This window comes from Mustela nigripes, chromosome 7 (genome assembly GCF_022355385.1).
Source record: "Mustela nigripes isolate SB6536 chromosome 7, MUSNIG.SB6536, whole genome shotgun sequence".
Classification (NCBI taxonomy): Eukaryota; Metazoa; Chordata; class Mammalia; order Carnivora; family Mustelidae; genus Mustela; species Mustela nigripes.
Genome location: NC_081563.1, coordinates 137,566,404 through 137,585,302, shown reverse-complemented (window position 1 = coordinate 137,585,302; position 18,899 = coordinate 137,566,404).

Here is an 18,899-nt window from a genome sequence, read left to right as displayed (position 1 = left end):
CGCTGGCTCCCGCCTTGCCAGGTCAAGATCCCAGATCCGAGTTTCAACCGCTGCCATCCTGGAAGGAGTGCAGGGCCCGGGCTTTCCAGGGAGCGGGGCTTGTATCTGTTGGTACCGAGCAGTGCTGCTGGTGAAGGTACAGCAGTTTCTGTGGCTGTCACTTTACTCCCACACTGTCCTGTCTGACGCTCAGCTTCTGCCCCCCGCCCCCACCCTCAAGGACCAACAGAAGCCAGTGCGGATTCCGGGGGCTCACTTCCAGAAGAGTCTCATGTGTGATAACAAGAAGGTAACAGGAGCCCTTTGATCTCAACAAGGTACGATCGATTTCATCCCATGGTTTATGAAACAATTTTAGACTAATTACCTCTGACAACTTGCAAATGTTTATAAACTTCTTCAAGGAGGAAAAGGCACAATTAGGTGTTCCTCTGACAGATGGAAAGGAGGTTTTCTTTGTGTGCCGTATGGCTGATGTCTTTTCCCCCAGGAGCATTCTGAAACCTTGATCTTCTAAGACGCTCCGATTTCCGCTGAGATACAGAATTGGTCAGATCATCCTCCTAGCCTTTGAGTCAAATTTAACTGAGCAGGTGAGAAGCAGCTGTGGTCAGGCCCCTCCCAGCTGTGGTCAGGTCCCCTCCTAGTGGGTCACATCTTTTGTCAGATGGTCGTGGTGGCCAGGGCCCGGCGCAGGCTTCCTCCTGGAGCAGACTCCTCCGCTCTGAGGGTCCTTTGTGCGGTTTCAATGTGTCTCTGCCGATAACCATGTGTCTGGCCACAAACAAGTCACACAATTAAATAGAACCTAGATTCTTCATCATCTTCACCATCAAGGAAAATTACCCCCCAATCATGGCTATTTGCAGTGTGCTGAGGCGACACGGAAGGCTGTCAGAAGCCCCCCGGTCCCTGGGTGTTTTAAATTCAAAACCACAAAATTCCAGGGAGGCCGAGGGAGGCCCCAGGGCTTGGTACAACAGAAAGATAGATACTGGGCTGCTCCTCTGTGGCCCGACTCACATTTTAATACCCTTTTGATTATTTGCCATTGTTAATTCAAGAAAACGCACAGCAGGCAGGTAGAAATATTGCAAAGTCAACCAGCCCTTAATCCGCAGCTAATCCCTGGTCAACTAACTATATCCTTCCTTTATTAAAAAAAAAAGAAAAAAAAAAGAAAAAAAAAGAAAGAAAGAAAGAAAAGAAAAGGCATTCTGAATCTTTTGTTGAAAACAAATTGCCAGCAGGAAGAAAGACCTCCTCCCTCCGGGCCTGAGCGCTACTTCGTCCGGCCGGGCTGTTCTCCCGCTGCTGCGCCGTATTGTGCCGGCACGCCCACAGCGTTCTCAGTACCTTCGGCATAAGCCTGCGTTGTCATTGTTGCACGGAGAACTCCTTTTCGCCTCTGACTACAGGAAGACATTAGTAACGTTCACCATTAGGGACCGGCCACCCAAGCGGCCATAAAAAGCAGAAACTTTGCCAAGACGGTTTTTTCCCAAAAAGGGATCAAAGGTAAACTCTGAGTTTCGATTTTTTTCAATGTGGACACCAGTGGATGCAACAGGAATTTCTGACACCCCCTGATCCGGTCGCTTCCGTCTGGGCAGGCTTGCTGAGTGTCCCGTGGTGGCCGCGTGTGTGAAAGGAAAGACACCCACTCAAAGTCACCCAGAAAGGAACTTATAGTGAGGAATCTTGTGGAATCCAAGAAAAACGCACTGGCCAGTCTCGGACAGGACAGGCAGGACACAGGAGTCCCCTGGGAAGTTGGCCCCCACCACCTGGGCGCCCCGTCCTTCTGGCCAGGTCAGAGCCCCACTGGGAGAGCAGCCCCAGCTCCCCACCCCCATTGTCCCTGGAGGAGGAATTGTGTTCATCCCCCCAGATGCTGTAGGGCACCCGTGCCACAGGCCTCACCCCATCAGCACATCACCGGGACTACTGCCAGCTTCAGATCTTCTCTGTAAATCTGTAACAATTAAAAAAAAAAAAAAAAAAAGGCCAAAAACCTACTATAACCCTTTGGAAGGGCAATTTGGCAATCCCCAGCCCAGTTACAAGCAAACAGTGTCTTTGCCTCAGCAGTACCTAGCGATGCCAGCTCCCTGCGTGGCTTGCTGTAGGTCATGTTATTGCCGACGGCGCAGTGTCTAATATCAGGAGATCAGAAGCAATGCCCGTGTCCAGCAACGGGGAACGGATGCGTGAGCGGAGGCACACCCATGACTATGACACACCCATGGCACACCAGGACCTGGACCTCGGATCCCACGCAGCGGCACAACGAATGGGGAAATGCACCAAGAGGGAAGAATCACCAGGGTTTGTGGTTATGCCAGAAAGGACACAGAGCAGTGTGTCAAGGTGCTACCACTCGTGCAGGAGGAGAATGCGTATTCCTAGCACGCGGTTTGGCACAAACTCCTTGAAAGCCTGCACGGAAGAGGGGCCATGCATCATGGGGGTGCGGGAGCCGGCTGGGGAGAGCAGCCGCTCGGAGCAGGTGACGGTCTCCTCTGGCCAAACACACACAGGTAAGTGATACGTTAGAAGGAGGTGAGGTGTCAGTTCCAAAGAGCATTCTCTCCTGTAAATGGAATCTGGTACCACCATCCCTAAGGAGTCATAACCCGAAAAAGAAAGGAAACGCCACAAAACAGCCTTACTGATTTTCCAGCCTCGTCACCTGCAGACGCCGTCTTCAAGGAGTGAAGGGTGCGGTGCGCGAGGCACCTGCCACCAGCCGACACCTCCTACGGGAAGTCGCCAGGTTGGGAAAGAGCGGAGGTAAGGGACCGTCTCTGCAGGTGACACAACGCGTTCTCACGCCACACCTGTGAGCCACCCCGTCCGGCCCCGCGGGCCGCCCTGCAGGAAGTGGACACCAGCCACAGCCACAGGTTCTCTCCCCTTCTCCTCGCTCCAGAGGCCAAGCTGCCGCAACAACTTGTCCTCGGGTCGTGCCTCTGTTACGGTCACGGCACACGGCTCCTGACCTGGGTAGCAAGCGACCCCGCCGAGGCACCACAGTCTGTTGAGCAGGCCATGGTCCATGCTTCGTCCTGTACCCTCTCCAAGGTGAACACGACATGTCAGCACTGGCTTTGTGATGGTGTCTCCTAGCGGTGACAGGTAAATAATTTATTTTGTTTTTTTTCGCAGAAGTTAGCAGTCCATGTAAGCAGATGCATCCGTCTGCTTTCCACAGATAGCCGTCCCTTGGCCTGTCCAGGCCACAGGCTCTGAGCTGAGGAGACCCAGGAGTCTGGACGTGTGGGGGGAGCAGGCACCAGGGCTGCCTGGAGCCAAACGTTAGACTCCTGCGTCTTCAGAGCTGTCCACAGAGCACCCTGCCTGGGGAGCACGTGGGGACACTTCCTGCCAAGTAGCTCTATGCCCAGTGACAGCACAGGACACCTCTGCTTCCTTTTTTAGTCACTTCGAGTCAGCCTTGACAAGCAGCTCGGCGAGCGCGGATCTGGATTTGTGCATTTGGCAAATGGAATATTAAACAGACGTTTTAGCTCAGGCCTGCCAGGCCAGGGACACTTAAGTGAGAAAAACAGCTGAAGGATGGATTCTTTTCAGAAGTTTGGTCTGCTTATTCATCGAGTGGCATGGGCAGGGCCGGGCCGTGGTGTCACCGGCTTCTCAGCCACTGCTCTGGCTGTTGCCTCGCTCTGTTAGGCCTCCGCGGGGGATGAAAGCATTACAGGATCCGGCCTCACTGAGCACCAGGTACCATCTGGAGGAAGATGGAGCTCTCGTCTCTCCAGTGGCCTTTCACAGTCCTGGCTCGCACTCAGGGCCACAGCCAACATCTTTTCACCTTTGAACACCCACTGGAGCCTCAGACTTCTCAGAGCTCACCCAGGAGTGGGCGGAAGCCCAATTCCAAGCCGTCCCGCCAGTACACGTCTCCTCACCACCCTTCACCGTAGACAAGTGCCGCGGAGAGGGCCCATAGTTCACCACCTCCCTTTGGAATATCCCAGCCCGGTGTCCTCACACCCTGAGCAGAAAGTGGGCGTCAGGACACGAGACAGAAATGCACCGGGACGCCACGCTTCTGGCTTGAGGGACGGGAAGGGGAACGCCTAAAGCCCTGGCAGAGGGCAGACGTAAAATAAAAGAGAACCTATTTTCTTTATTCTTTCCACCCCCAAGTAGCCAGCAGTGTACACAGGGGCGCACAAAAGCCAAACTTCTGGGATAGCAAGCCCAGAAAGATGCTTATGAATCCGGGTCCCATGGAGGAGACCAGATCCTAACCCACATACCAACTAGTCTCACAACTGATCTATTAGTCACTGGTCTCTGGGTATTACCGGCACGGGACAGATCTGAGAAGCACGTCAAGACTTTGAAAACAGCTAATGATTGAAACTGCAGCCCACAGTTGGCTTGGAACGTGTGCTCTGAACCTAACCAGTTCACTTGCTGACTAAAACAAAAATGTAAACATGCCCCATGAATCTCCAGAGACAAGACTTAGGGTCTCCCAACACAATAAACACAGTGTCCAGGATAAAATCCAGAATGATTCGGCATACAAAGAATCAGGGAAATCTTAATTCATGTGGGAAAAGATTTCAACAGATGCCAAAACCAAGATGGCACACGTGATGGCATTTTTGGCCTAAACTTTAAAGCAATTATTATAAAAATAGTCCCCCTACGCAATCACAGACATGATAAAGTGGGTAGAAAAAGAGAAAATTTCAAAAAATAATCAGCAAGTAGAGAAGAACCAAATACAAATTCTAGAACTGAAGAAATACAGTAGCTAGAATAACACCTCACTGGCTGAGCTCAAAAGCAGAATGGACATAGCAGAAGGAAAAATTAGGGAACTTGAAGATAAATACACAGAAATTCTCCAATCCAAATGTCACAGTGAAAAAAATGCATCCAAAACAATGAAAAGAGTTGCAGACACCTACGGGACAAGAGCAAAAGTTCTATTGTTCATGTCTTCAGGTTCCCAGAAAGAAAAAGAGTGCAGGGCGGGAAATTATCTGACAAAATAATGGCCAAAAATTCCCAAATTTGGCAGACGATGTAAACCTACAGATTTAAGAAGCTGAGCAAACCCCAAATGGGATAAACCTAATGAAATCCACATTCAGACACACTGAAATCAAACTATTGGCAACTAATGACCAAGAAAAAATGTCTTGAAGCCGCACAAAAACTAGTCTGTTACCTGTGGGGGAACAAGGGTCTGAAGGACTTCAGATTTCTCACCAGAAACCACAAACGTGGAAGGAAGCGGCACGCTGCTTGGGGAGAGCAGAGAGGAAAGAACTCGACCCAGGATTCTGTAGTCAGGGAGAATACCGCTCGGGAATGAAGGCAAAATAAAGATTCCTCCGAGGAAGGGAAGCGAAGAGAATTCACTGCCAGCACATCTTCACTTGAAAAGAAACGCTAAGGGAAGTTTTTGCAACAGAAGGAAACTCAGAGCATCAGGAATGAAGGAGAAGCACCAGAACCGGTAACTTTCGGAGCAGACAGACCGACCACTCTTCTGTTGCGCTCTCTAGCCACGTGTTGGAGGCTGGACGACAGTTACGACTTGGGATGGATTTTCGGCGTGTGTCGATGTGATACAGAAGACGCGGAGGTGCAGTCAGGGACCCACGCAGTTCCTGGATTCCCGTTCTGCAGTGGCTCCCAAAGGTCTCCTGGTAAACACGTCCTACCACAGGCACAGCAGGCATTGTCCTGAACCCCGTGCTGGGCAGTAGGAAGCCTTTGAGGACAAGGCAGGCTCCACTGTGCAGGCTCTGAGATCTCCCTGGGACTCAGTGCCCAGAGCCTACCAAGGGAATAAAGCTGGTGCCTCCTGATTCGAGTCCCTCAGAGTCTGAAGGGTGTCTCAGCTTCTGCTGGCACCGTGCCCTAAGAGCTCTGAAGGTCACAGATCAGGCAGGAGGCCTGGGAGCCCTTGGGAAACTCTGTCACTCTGTTTGCTTTGCCAGCTGTGTTTCATTTCTGCACACTACTGGTCTGCGAGCCTCCCCACCTCACACACAGATTGCCGGCTGAGCAGAACACGTGTACATACAGCGACATGTATGCAGACGTGTGCACGCACACACACGCGCGCGCGCACGCACGCGCACACACACACACACACACACACACACACAGCACATTGGCCCTCCTTTCCCGCTGTCGTATGCCGGTCTTGCCAGCACGCCCAGACTGGTCCTCAGGTGCCCTGGGACCCCAGTGTTCCACTGCAGCCCCCACCTCTTTCCCCGTGGGAACTTTCTCCGCGCTGAAATAGCAACAGCAGTAAATGACCTGATTTGCAATCTGCCCCTTTGCTCTTAGGACTGGAAACGCAGCTGTAGTATATAATGCAAGGGGCTGGGCTGTTCCCAGCCTTCCAAGCAAGCAGCTACCCATGGCAGTAATTTCACTTTATCTCTCTCCCATTAAAAGGCAATTGAAAGTGAACCGAGGAGAATGAGGGCTGCCTGTGACTCCGGGAACCCTCGGACGGTGCTGGCTGAAGGGCGGCTGGAGGACCAAAGGCAGCAGGTGTGAAGGAACGGGAGCAAACAGAGTATTTGCAGAGCAGCAGACTGATCGTAGGACAGCGGTAACCGCAGCCGCGGCGACGGCCCCTGCTGACCGTGGACGGGTGTCGTCTTGGGCCCTGTGCTCAGGGCTGCAGGTTTGTGATCTCACTGGCCCCACGAGATGAATTTGCAGGGAAGTCGGAGCAAGGAGTGAGGTCCAGTGAGGTGTTAGCTTATAAGTCAGGGAACCAGGGGATGAGTTCAGCTCCTACGTGTTCCTACCTCCAGAACCCGGAGCATTTAGCGGAGCCGCACTTTACACTCCCTTCTTAAAACCGCACAAGAAGGCCCAGTCGATGCTTCCCAACAGTAAGCATTTGGGATCCGGCAGGGAGAAGACCCAGGATTCAGACCCAAGCCCAAGTCCCATGTTCTTCCCACTACCTCGTGCTATCCAGGGCTCCAGGGTTCTCTTGCTCAGGTCCTGCCAAAGCAGAATTCATCGAGGAGTTCACCACCCAGAGTGACCCCCAAACATCTGATGGCCACCCGGTGGGCAGGCGGGATTCTCCAGGCTAGGCGGTGCAAGGGCCTACTTAGCCAGAGCGACTCCATCTTGGTTAAAAGCCATTTTGTTGTTCGTGCAGTAAAACTTAAACTGACCCTGGCCCCCTCCCCCCAGAGAAACTTACTTAGAAGCAAGTCTGGGAAACCAGTAAAATATGGTCAGCTAGCTCCTAATAACAGAGCCCAGAATGCAAGGCCAGGTCGGCCAGGTGAAGACATCCCATCAGTAAGAAACACACATGCTTTTTCCCTAACCACCAAAGAACGTAAACCCCGCCGCTTGGGCGCCAACCTTGAGCGCCAATTCTGACCAGAGTAATAGGTTAGGTCAAACAGCTACTAAGGGTAAGTTGTAATTAACTTGGCCACCTGCGTATGACCTAACATGACTACAGTCTCATCGCCCATCTCTGTGTGGCCAGACTTTTGCTCTATAAAAGGTAGCCTGTAAGACGGGGAGGGGTCGCCCTCTTCGGAGGCGGCCCTGACCGGTCAGTCCGTCAGTTCTTGAGCCTGTAAGCTGCGGGTGGTCTCTCTCTTCGGAGGCGGCCCTGGCCGGTCAGTCTGACTTCTAATGCTTGGCATAAAATAAAGCTTTAAATAACTTTCACTTTTCTCAGTCTCATTTCACTTAATAACAGACCTAACAGCGGCACCTGCGGGCCGAGGGGGGCGGGGCACTGGCCGGTGGCGCTGACATCCGTGATGGAGACTCGGGAGATGCCGGCAGAACTGGCTGTGTACACGGGCTCGGGAAAATCTCATGTTGGCACCACAAGCAGAAGATTTTTAAAGTCAGTGAAATCCCCAAGAAGAGCAGTCTTGGGTCTTACCCCTTGGTTCCCCCAGCCTGTCCCTCCGCCGTCTGGAGGAGACTCTGTGCTCTCGTCCATGAATCGAGGACAAGGGACATGCACCCTGCTGGATGTTGTGAAGGTCAAAGTGTCTATAAAGTCTCCACACGGTAAAAGCGAGATCATGTTTTTCTGCAGTAAATATTAGAGATAAGGAAGTGCATTCTTTATTAAAAAAAATAATAATAATCACAGCCCCATGCCTTCCAGCAGGCCGCGGGCACTGCCTCTCTCTCGGGAACCTGCCTGTGTCACATGTCGATGCAGTCAAGTCTCGTGGTCCTTTTGCACTGTCCCCCTTCCGTCCGCCCCCAGGCCTGTGATGCACACTGGCTGTCCTGTCCCCAAGGAGAGCAAGCTGCGGTGAATCAGTTTATTTAAGACGTGCGTTGCTCGATGCCGCCGGTTCCCGAATGACTTCACCGTAGAGGGGGAGGCTGAGAAGCCGGAGTGGTGACCCATGGCTCGCCACCACCTCTGCAGCCTTTCTGTGTTCCTTCTGCTGCAGGGCTCTTGACTCGGGCTGGAAGGACAGCCGCCTCTCAGTTTATTGCAGAGGGAGCTGAGGTCCCCAGGAGGAAGCGGTTGGCTCAAGGTCAATTAACAGATCAGTGGAAGTGGGCACGGGGCCAATTTTGACTGATACCGTCTAGCGTCCTCCCCCCCGTGGTCTTGCCGCCTGGGGGACTACCACTGTATGTGAGGGAGACCTGTCCTGAAGACTGTTCCTGCTACAAGTGATAAAATCCGCACCAGACTGGCTTAGGTTTGAAAGAGGAAGCTATTGCATTCAGCAACGTGTCGGAGATCTGTCCCCAGGACTAGCCTGGCTCAGGCGACAGCACTGGGAGGCTATCCTGCAGCAGCCGCGGTCCCTGAGGTCACAGCATCTAGGTGAGGAAGAAAGTGGCAGCTTCCCCTCAGCTGAAGTGGAAGACCCAGAATTAAGTCTCCTTGCTTCTGATTGGCTTGGTTACATCACGTGCCCTTCCCTGAGCCCATCGTCATTGCTAGGGGGCTGTGGCTCTTTGATTGACAGGCCTGGGTCATGCACTTACCATAGGGATGGTCAGTTAGGGTCCATTAAGGGAAACAGAAGCCAGCCAAGAGCTGCCTTCCATTCTGGCCTTTGGGCGGCTTCAGCAAGAGGTGGGAGCAGCTTTCTGATCTTTCTGACCTCTGGCTCGCCTCCCTGTCCCTCTGGCTTCTCTGCTTTTCCACCACTGGCATAATGTCCGTAGTACTGAAGAACAAATGGCAGAGGTGGCCTTCCCAGGACACAGACGGCAAGGCCATCCTGCTGAGGTAGAGTCATGGCAGGGCTGTGCCGTCTAGAGGGGGAACAGGGCAGGGTGGCCGCGAAGTGGGGACGAGAGCCAGAGCTGGAGCCACCTCCCAGGACCTGTGAGAACGCCGGGACTCAGACCTCCCCGCCTCCTCGTGTCATGCCTGCGTCCCAGTGGCTGAGGCCCGGAGAGGCACTTCCTTGCGGTGCAGGTGACAGCAGGAGGGAAGGAAGCAGATCTCAGAGTGGCCAGGGTGGACCGCCGCCCGACAGAGCAGCGTGTGGCCGGCCGTGTCCCCAGAGCAACCTGGGAGCCCAGCCCAGGTAACCGGGAGCAGGGAGCAGGGGCCACGGCTCCTCCTCACCAAGCGTGTGCCGGACGGTGGGGCGCAGTGTCCGAGCTTATGCTCTTGTTGGGAAACATGAACTTTCTCCCGTCAGCAACTAGTATCAGCGGAATTGGTAATATTTGTTTAGAACAAAGAGGCTTCTGGGTAAACGCATTTCTAAGAGCCACGTGGGAAGGATGCGTCATGAACCCCACCCCCGAAGTACACGGTCAGCCTTGGTGTCCCTCGCGTGACTTTGTGCTTGTCCCCACTAGGCATCCAAGCCTCCTCCTCTTGTCCCGCTGCCTGCAATAATGGAAAGAATGACAGCAAGAGGTTTTCAGGTTCGGTGATCTGTCTCGCTGATGGAACCGCACAGCGCCCCGTGAATAACACTTGGCTGCGAGCCTGGCGACACCTGCCACGGGAAGGACCGCCGAGCTCCGTCGTGTCCTCCTGCCGCCACCGCCATGGCCTGGACCCCCCGCAGCCCTGCAGAGAGCAGAGCAGGGATGGCACGAAGGTGAGACTCGGTGGCCACCCCCGGTGGCCTGGTGGTTTCCATCTCTAGTGAGGAGGCTGGTGGAAGCTCATGCCCCCGTGGCCACATCAGGAGAGGGCTCAGGAGGTCTGAGCAGTCCCCTGGTCCCTCTGTCCCAACCGTTTGTCACTGCAAGGGCCATAGGGACGGAGACCTCCCAGTACTTCCAGGAAATCCTGTTCTCGTAAGACCCCAAAGACGTAGTTGATTTTCTGAACGCACACCCTACGAACACCACTTGGGCTCCGGTCCCCATCAGACAGACGCTGTTTCCCGGAGCCACCTCACTCTAAGGAAGGCTGCGGGACCTGGAGGACGAGCTGGGATCCCCGGCCTTAAGGGAGTGTCCGTAAGTGGCCGCCTGGAAGGTTTTTGACATAGAATCTGGAGAGAGTCTCAAAAGGGCTGGAGAGAAATGTGGCTGCCGCTCACCAGAGCGCGGGCCCCTTTGTCTCGCCAGATGCACAGTGAAGAATTAACGCAGCAGGAAGAGTGGAGACACTGGCATTTTAGGAAAATGACTGAGAAATAAGACAAACAGAATTTGTACCGAGGAACCGATTTGCCAGTCCAGTTGGGCGAGTCGCGTTGGCCAGTGTGGTCCAGGCTCAGTCAGCCTGGTAGGGCGGCCAGGCCTGGCGAGGGGACCAGGAGGATGGCACCCCTGAACGCCCACGTGCTCGCGTGCGCACCCGGCCTGCTCTCCACCTCCGAGGGGCCTCCAGGGGCCCTGCGAGACACAGAGAGGGCAAACAGCCACAGCCTGGCTCCCAGAACCTCCGATGTGCAGAAGATTCGGTAACTAGAGCCGGTTGGACTCCCGGCTGCATCCGTTCACCTGGCCGGCGGGGGCTCCAGGGTTCCTGCCCTTTGCCTGTGGCCCACGTTCCTTCAGAGCCGGGGAGGCTGAGGGGCTCCTGAGTGGGTGGCCACACCGGACACCAACCTGTCTCTCCACCTGTCGCTCCCAGGAGGCAGACCACCGGAGCTGCTGCTTGGCCTCGGGGAGTGGAGGTGCTGTGACCCTGTTGGTCAGCTTTAGGTCTGGCCTCTGGTCAGGGGCGAGGGGTCATTCCCATCCCCGGAGTGACCTTCTCCAGCAGGTGCCCCGGGACTGTGACCCCCGCCTCCGCTTCTGCTCTTCTCTTCGCCCCCACCCCCCTCGCTCAGGCCAGTCCTAGAATTCACAAACGCACCTCCCCAGGGCCTTGCCCCTGCTGTCCTTTGAGTTCCTTGGCCCTTCTGGTCGCCTCCTCCGTGAAGCCCTCCATGACCTGCCGGATGCTGTCCCTTTCTTCCTCACCTCTGCCACGGGGTGAACTTGCTTATCTGTGGCATCTCCTCAGGGCTGAGCTCTTTCTTTGGCTTCTCCGTGAAACCCATAGCATGGGAGCTGAGCAGAGAGACGGGGGTGAAATCACAGGGACCCCGTGAGGCCAATGAGCCGTGAACGCGACCCTGCAGAGCGCCCGCTGGTGCCCTGTGCCCGAGCGGGAGGAGCGGGGGCCCGGGCGAGCGACGGGGCAGGTGGAGGCCGCAGCCTCCCGGCACCAGACCCATCCCAGCAGCCGAACCCCACGTCCGTGCTCGGCCTCCGTGGGGACACGCTCCTGTCTGGGCAGGCGCCGTGGGAGGGCCCACAAGGGGCCCAGCGAAGCAAGCTGCGGGCTGAGCCCCAGAGCCCGGGGCAGAAGGGAGGCAGCGTCCCGGCAGAGGCCGAGCCCCGCTGCACCGCGGCCTCCGGTCAGAGCGCGCTTTCCTCCCACAGAAGCTTCCCGCCTCCCGGTGGGGGAGAAAGACAGCAGGACCTCGGTGGGGCTCGGGGCACAGCGGAGCGTGACACGCGAAGGGCTCCTCGCCGCAGAGCCACACGCTTACGGGCCCTCCGAGGGCAGACTTCGTGTCACGTGCGTTTTGTCACCATTAAAAAGACAAGTACGGTAGCGCGAAAACAGAGGCGTGTACCCAACCCTAAGTGAGGCGGGAGGAGTCCTATGACGAGCGATTATTTTCCTTCTACAATAATGTACTTTCTAGGAAAATAATACCATTTTACCATTAGAAAAGTTATAGACACGGTGGTTTCGTGGGCTGTTTCAGTGACGTCGCTGAGAGCAAACTTCTGCGCAGCGACTGTAAATCTTCCGTCGATGAGGCAGGACTCTGGGAGGTCGGGGCACGAGCTGACATTGATCCGGTGCCCCCCCCCCCCCCCCGCACAGCACTGTGGGAGGTGCTTTCCCCTCACTCATGCCACGCGGGCTCACTGGGCGCCTGTTAGGGGCTAGAGTCAGGCACAGGAGAACCACCGTGACCAAGGTGAGGCCCGGGCCATCCCGGGGCTTCCTTCCACAGACAAGCAAACCAGAGGGCAGAAAGCGTTGTGCAGACTGCGGGTTGAAGGGGTCAGGACATGCCAGGGATGGGGTGGGGATATTATTTTAGATCCAGTGCCGGGATGTGCTCTTTGAGGCAGAGGCATTTGAGCGGAAACCCAAGGGAAATGAAGAACTGCCATGAGGCTAGCTGAGGGTGAGGCATCCCAGACAGTGTGAGCGGCACGTGCCAAGATCCTGGGACAGAAGCCAGTGGGCTGCAGGGGTGAGGGAAGCTTGGAGACAGAGGCAGGAGGCAGCTCGCACGGGCTCTTAGGGGCCAAGGCCAGGACGCCAGGCTTCATTCTGTGAGAGCAGAAGCCATCAGGAGTGTGGGACAAAGGGGTAGCCCAACCTCACACAGCTTAGAAAGCATAATTCTGGCTGTTGTAAGGCAAGTGGAACAATGGGCAAGACGGGGCATCCCTCAGTCACCTCACTCTCACCCCATCAGGGCTCGGCCTTGTGCAGCTGGCCTGCTCGGTCCCAGCCCCACCACCAGTGGACAGCGAGCTGGGAGCCGAGCCTCGACGGCCTGACCCCAGTGCTTCCTTAGCGGTTCAGAGTGGGGGCTCCGAAGACCCAGGTTCAAGTCTCAACTCTGTCACTTCCTATCCTGCGAACTTGGACAAGTCGGTGAAGGGCTTTGGGCCTCAGCTTCCTTGGCTGTAAAATGGGTCTGAGAAGAGCTGCCCCACGGTCTTGAGGCATCAGTTGAGCCGTCAATGAAAAAACCATTATCAGCAAGAATATTATTGCCCAGGCTCGTTCTGGGGTTAAATATGCAGCCACACGGGGAAGTCCCGAAGGCCGCGGGTGCCCTGACTTACCGAATCTTGTCACTAAAGCCCACAGCAGCAGTTTCATGAGCACCTACTGCATGCACGTCCTGTGCCGCACACTGGGTCACAGAAGGGACCCTCAGGACGACAGAAATGACAGCCACTGCCTGCAGGTGTTCACAACTGATCCCGTTTAGTGACTTAAAATAGGGTTTTTTTCTTTTTTGGTTAGAAGTATTGTGAAAGTGCATTATTACCCCCAGGCATCCCCTTACGTGTCTAAGTTGCATGTTCTAATTAAATTTTCCTAATGTCACATCTGCTTTGCCCGCTGCTATTAATTATTGAGTGAAACTCTCCTGTGAAGCCAGGTGTGGTCGAGCCGGTTTTCCCTCTCCCGACTCCCGGCAGCCCCCACCCCCCTATCTCCCCGCCAGCCACTGGTTCTGCCAAGCTCTCGCTTGGCCTCCTGACCCCAGTGACTCCCGAGGACGGGCCCCTCCGGAGAGAAGCCCGTCACGATGGAGGAGTGCCCTTGGACAGAGGGTGGCAGTCAGCACAGGAGAGAAGGCAGCGTAGCTGAGTCAGCACACTGACCGTGGTCCTTCCGACGGGGCAGCTCTCCAGGAGGCCGGCGCGCTGCCCTGCGGGCCTCCTCAATTGGTCCTTCCCACGGGAAGTCGTGGCTGTGCTGCACAGACGGAAGCCCAGCGGCCTCACAGCGCCACGAGAGGGGGTTCCGCATGGGGGGCTACGGGCGTATCCGTGGCCACAGCCCGGCTGGGACACTGCGTGGTGTGGCCATCAGAAGAGGCTGCGGAGCCAAGATGCTCGCTTCCGAATCCTGGCGGTTGTTAGTCTGTGACCTTGGACAAGTTCATTCACCTCTCGGCACCCCCTTTTCCCTATCTGCAAACGGCGGGTTATAGGGTTATCGCAAGGACTAGGTAAGCTAGCGTGCGCAAAGTGCCTGTGGTGAGTACCTGGCACCTTAGCAAGGCCTTTCTTTCTAAGCATCTGCTTTTCCCAGTCCTCAGGGAAGTCCTCACCGAAGACCCACGGTCAGGCTGAGACCAGGCAGAGAAGCCAGCGTTGGCCGCACTAGGGAGCAGGAGGATGCGCAGGGCAGAGGGCACGGTGTGTGTGAAGGCTGTGCTCAGGGAGGCGTGGCGTGTTGGATGAATTCGAAGAAGACAAGGAGACCGGATTAAGGGGGTGGGGAGCAGGTGGGAGACAGGGGTGACGAGGCTGGTGAGGGCCAGACCTCGGAGGGCCTTCAGCCAAGAGAGAACCTCGGATTTTGACCTAAAAGGCCAAGGAGGGCTTGAAGGCGGCCTTGACTAGAGGCCATTCTGACTACTACGTGGGGTGTGGGTTGACAGGGAACCAGCCAGGAGACTGTTGTAGCCGTCAGCACGAGGCAGGACGCGGCAAGCGCCTGAGAGCCCACGGTGGAGATGGGGAGAAGCTCTCGGATTTAAGAGAGGGAGGAGGCCGTGCCTGGTGGACAAGTAGGTTTGTGGAGTAGAGGAGACTAGAAGTCACCAACGATGCCGAGGGGCCGTACCTGCTTGGGAGGCTGGGTCATGGCGCGGTCATTCACTGTGCTCACAGGAGTGTCCTTGAGAGGACAGTATCTGTCCTGGTCCTGGTAGAAAGGCAGAAGCTGAGTAGGGAGTTTGGATGCGGAATTTTGTCAAAGGGTCGACAACCACAATGCATGAGCTGTTGAAACTCTCTGTACAGAACGGTTCTTTATTAAGTTAGGAAATGGCCATCACGTGCCAGCGCCTGCCAGATACCCAGCCCTAAGAAGGGCACCAGGACTTCAGAGATGAATAAATATCAGGGCCACGGTGCCATTGGCTCTGCAGTCATTCTCAGTCTGCCTTCACGGTGCAGAGTATCTGAGGTTCTCGAGGAACTTACCAGAAAACCCATGGCCAAGCCCCGAGCTTGCCCAGAGAGTGCTGAGACCTTCTCCACTTCCTTCTCATGACAGACAGATTCCATTAAAGTGCCCCCGGCCCTGAAGCTTTGCTTCTCCCCCACTGCCTCCCCACAAGAAGCACAAGAGGATGATTATTAAAAATCACAAGTGCAGTGCTGCACACTCCACCTCCCAAACTTCATTTCACAAAGGCTGCTGACATCAATAATGTCAGACAGGATAATCAAGTTTGCATAATGGAGCAGCTCTCCAGGCCCCTCTACACAAACACCCCTCCCAGCACGGACGCTGGGTACCAGACAGGCTGTAGGGAGAGGCCCTCAGACGGCAGGACCCAAGAGTCCTCCGCCGTCGTGGCCACACGGGATTTTACAGGCATAAGCGTCAGTCGGAAAAGCTGGCTTTGCATCCCAATTTGACCCTGTCTCTGGAGAGGGACCAGAGACAAATCACGTGAACATTCTGTGCCTCCCCTTTCCCTGCTTTAGAATGGAGGTAACACTGGGGAATTCTAGAGGATTCTAGATGTTGGATGTCATATTATATTCTTGTTGAAAGAAAAAACTCAAGGAGACAGTTAAATAAATTATTTCATTGATTTATCTGTTAACGTGTCATTACCGATTGTTCAGTGGAGAAATAACTCATCTTTAGGAAACCAGAGCAATGCAGAATTGCTGGGCTCCGGTATACCCTGACATGGACTCTAGATAAAACGTCATTAAGAATTCAAAAATCAATGACACCCATGGGAAAATTAAGTTTAAATTGTTGCCTTTTGGTATTGTACTTATGAAATGTAATTATCTGCAGTCCATTGCCGACCAGTTGGCCGGGCTCCGTGCCGCCGACACCCAGTGCAAGAATCGGAACAGAAAAGGGTGAGCCGGCCTAAGCGACCAGACCCGCAGACTCGGTCCTCCCCCGGCCAGGCTGTGTGCGGCGCGCTGCCGGACCCTCTCTTGCTTCCTTCCCTCTCCCCACCTCCCAGCGCTTCTCCTCATGAATTCCCGTTCTTCCTGGAGGCTCCAGGATTCCTTCTTCCAGAAGCTCTGCCTGGCCACGTTGGCCGGCCTAACACGGTGTCTGGCCCAGGGTGGTTGCTGACGTAATCCCTTAAGCCGATGAAGAAATGAAATGACTGATGCAACAATAACACTCGACATTCAGGGAATGGCCAAAGCTTAGCATTTATGACAGGGACAGAATCCTCCTGTCGTGCCAGTCAGGTAAGGCACAGCCCGCAGGACGCGCACATACAAAAACCCACACCGTGCCGTCTATGAATGCTTGGGAGAAACTCGGGAGAAACGCCTGGAAAACTATGGAACAGTGGACTATAGAACACTGTCTGCCCCACAGGGAAATAGCCGTCCCCCAGAGGAAGTTCCAGAACACCTTTGAGAGAGGCGTGAATACACACCAGTGCCCCACGTGGCCCGATCTTTTCCTGGAGTCACATTCGAGGAAGCACATCCCAATAACAAAACGATTAGAAACAAATTGCAATCTTTTCTCGCTTCTCTCTCTGCACACATCCGATTAACTCAAAAGCGTCCCTCCTCCAAATTCCCCTTCTTCCCCAATTCGTTTATACCCTCCAGATTTCTCACCTGCCAAACCACAAAATACACCCCCTGACACCCCCAACACAGTCCTGTCTTGCTCTCCTCCTCCTCGTCCTCACCGTCCTGTAGACGCCCCGGCCCCGGGGGCACCTTCTAGTCTCCACATGCGTTACCTACAGCCCAGATTCTGGATGACGGGAGAGCCTGGAGGCGGCCCCTCTTCCACGCCCTGAGTTTTCAACCCAAGAGCCTGAGTTGTGGGGAGGGGAGTGATTTGCGGTACCCAAAGCTGTCTTCTCCATTGGGCAGAGAGCGCAGGGAGGAGGAGGTCTGAGGACCCTCGACCGACCCCCGGTCCCTCGACCGACCCCCGGTCCCTCGCATCCTGCGCCAGCCCTGCCTCCCCCCGCCGTGAGCGATCGCTGTCCATCATCTCTGTCCCGCGACAGATCTGGCATCTGACCCTGGCCTAACAGCCGTCCTATGTCCTTGACTCTGTGACACTGCTCCTCCTGGTCTCGTCCCGTGCTGCCCGGCCGAAATCGAGTCCCACCTGGTTCACGTCTGTTCTCCGCTCTGGGTGTAGAGCTCACCCTTGAAATATTAATGAAGGGGAAAAAGTGTGTCCCGTGCACTCCTTCTCAGAGCTTCCTTCCCTCAGTGTGCCCCTGGACAGTCGCCTCACACCTCTCCTTGCACACCTGCCGCTCTGCTCTGGAGGCCACAGGCACCCGGAGCTCTCCGTCAGAGCTCAGCACCCTCAGGCTGTCGGGGTGGGACCCGGTGCTGGCGGGGGGAGCCGTGGGCGCCTCCACCACCAGCCACACCAGGTCAAGTTCAAGACCTGGAGCATTCCCAGAGGGCTCAATTGTGTTTGCGGGGGCTCAGCTGTGCTGCCTAGGTCTTCGGGGACTTCTGTTTGATTAGACCGGAAGCACAAGAAAGATTGATTTTTCTCTTGACCTTGGCAGCAGCACAACTTTACGAGGTCACCCTCGGACTCCCACAGGCGGGTCCAAACCTCGGCTCCTTCCCAGAGGCCCCGGGCAGCTGCAGACCCCCCCACACGCCGGGTCCTCCTGCAGGGACACGGAGAGGGAGCAGGGAAGCAGGAGAGAGGCCAGGAAGGGCCTCCCTGGGGCAGGAGAACCCGTGCACCGGATCCCCACGGCGCAAGGGCTGAGTCCCATCGGAAAGAGCCCTTCCTGTGACGGACCGGACCGCACGCGCCCCTCCCGCTCCTGCGCCCCAACCCCAAGGACCGGGAGGTGGCCCCGCGTCTCCGCTTGCTCCGCCCCTCCTCCTTTCCAGCTCCATTGTGCTACGAACGCTCTGAAGTGTCCAGAAACTCTTTTCTTCCGCATCAAACGGGGAGAATTCTAACATCTTAAGTCCAATGCGGCCCGGCAAGGTCACCCGGTGCACACCCCGGGCTTCAGAAAACGGCCACTTTCAACGGCTCCAGACAAACGGGAGCTTTCTGCACACATTTGCTTAAAAAGGACATTCCTTTCTCTTCTTGGGGCCTAGGAGGAGGCTAATTTTAACACCTCAGAAGAGATATTTAAAGGACCCAGCAATCTGCAGTCAAATGTGCCAATTACGGCAGCGCCGTTCGCAGGTAACGGCATAATGAGCCGAGCCTTCCCGGGCCACCGGCCGGGCCGCGACCTCGCACAGCCCAGGGTGGCCTCGCTGGGTCTGGGTGGGGCGGAGCGGGCGCCCCTACTCTGCCTGTCCACGGAGGGGCCTAGAGGCTCGAGGAATGGATTGCGGCGGGTTACGTTGACCTCTGTGTGATAATCCGGAGAGGAACACCCCCGAGCCGGGGGCCCTGCTGGGGAGCCCCAGTGCCCCGAGCCCAGGAGGCAAGAGCAGCGCGGGGAAGGGAGACGGGGTCTCTGTCAGCAGCCAGGGCCTCTGGCATCCGAGAACCCACCTCGGGAAGGAGTCTTGTGGGGGAGACAGTGGCTCGGAGGCCAAGGTGAGGCTTGTCCTTCTGCCGCACCCCTGCCCAGGCAGGATCTGGGTGGAGGACGCCTCTGATGGAGGTGAGCCAGGCCCTCAAAAGGGCCCCTGCTTTGCTGGAGTCTGGGGGTCTCTCGCCA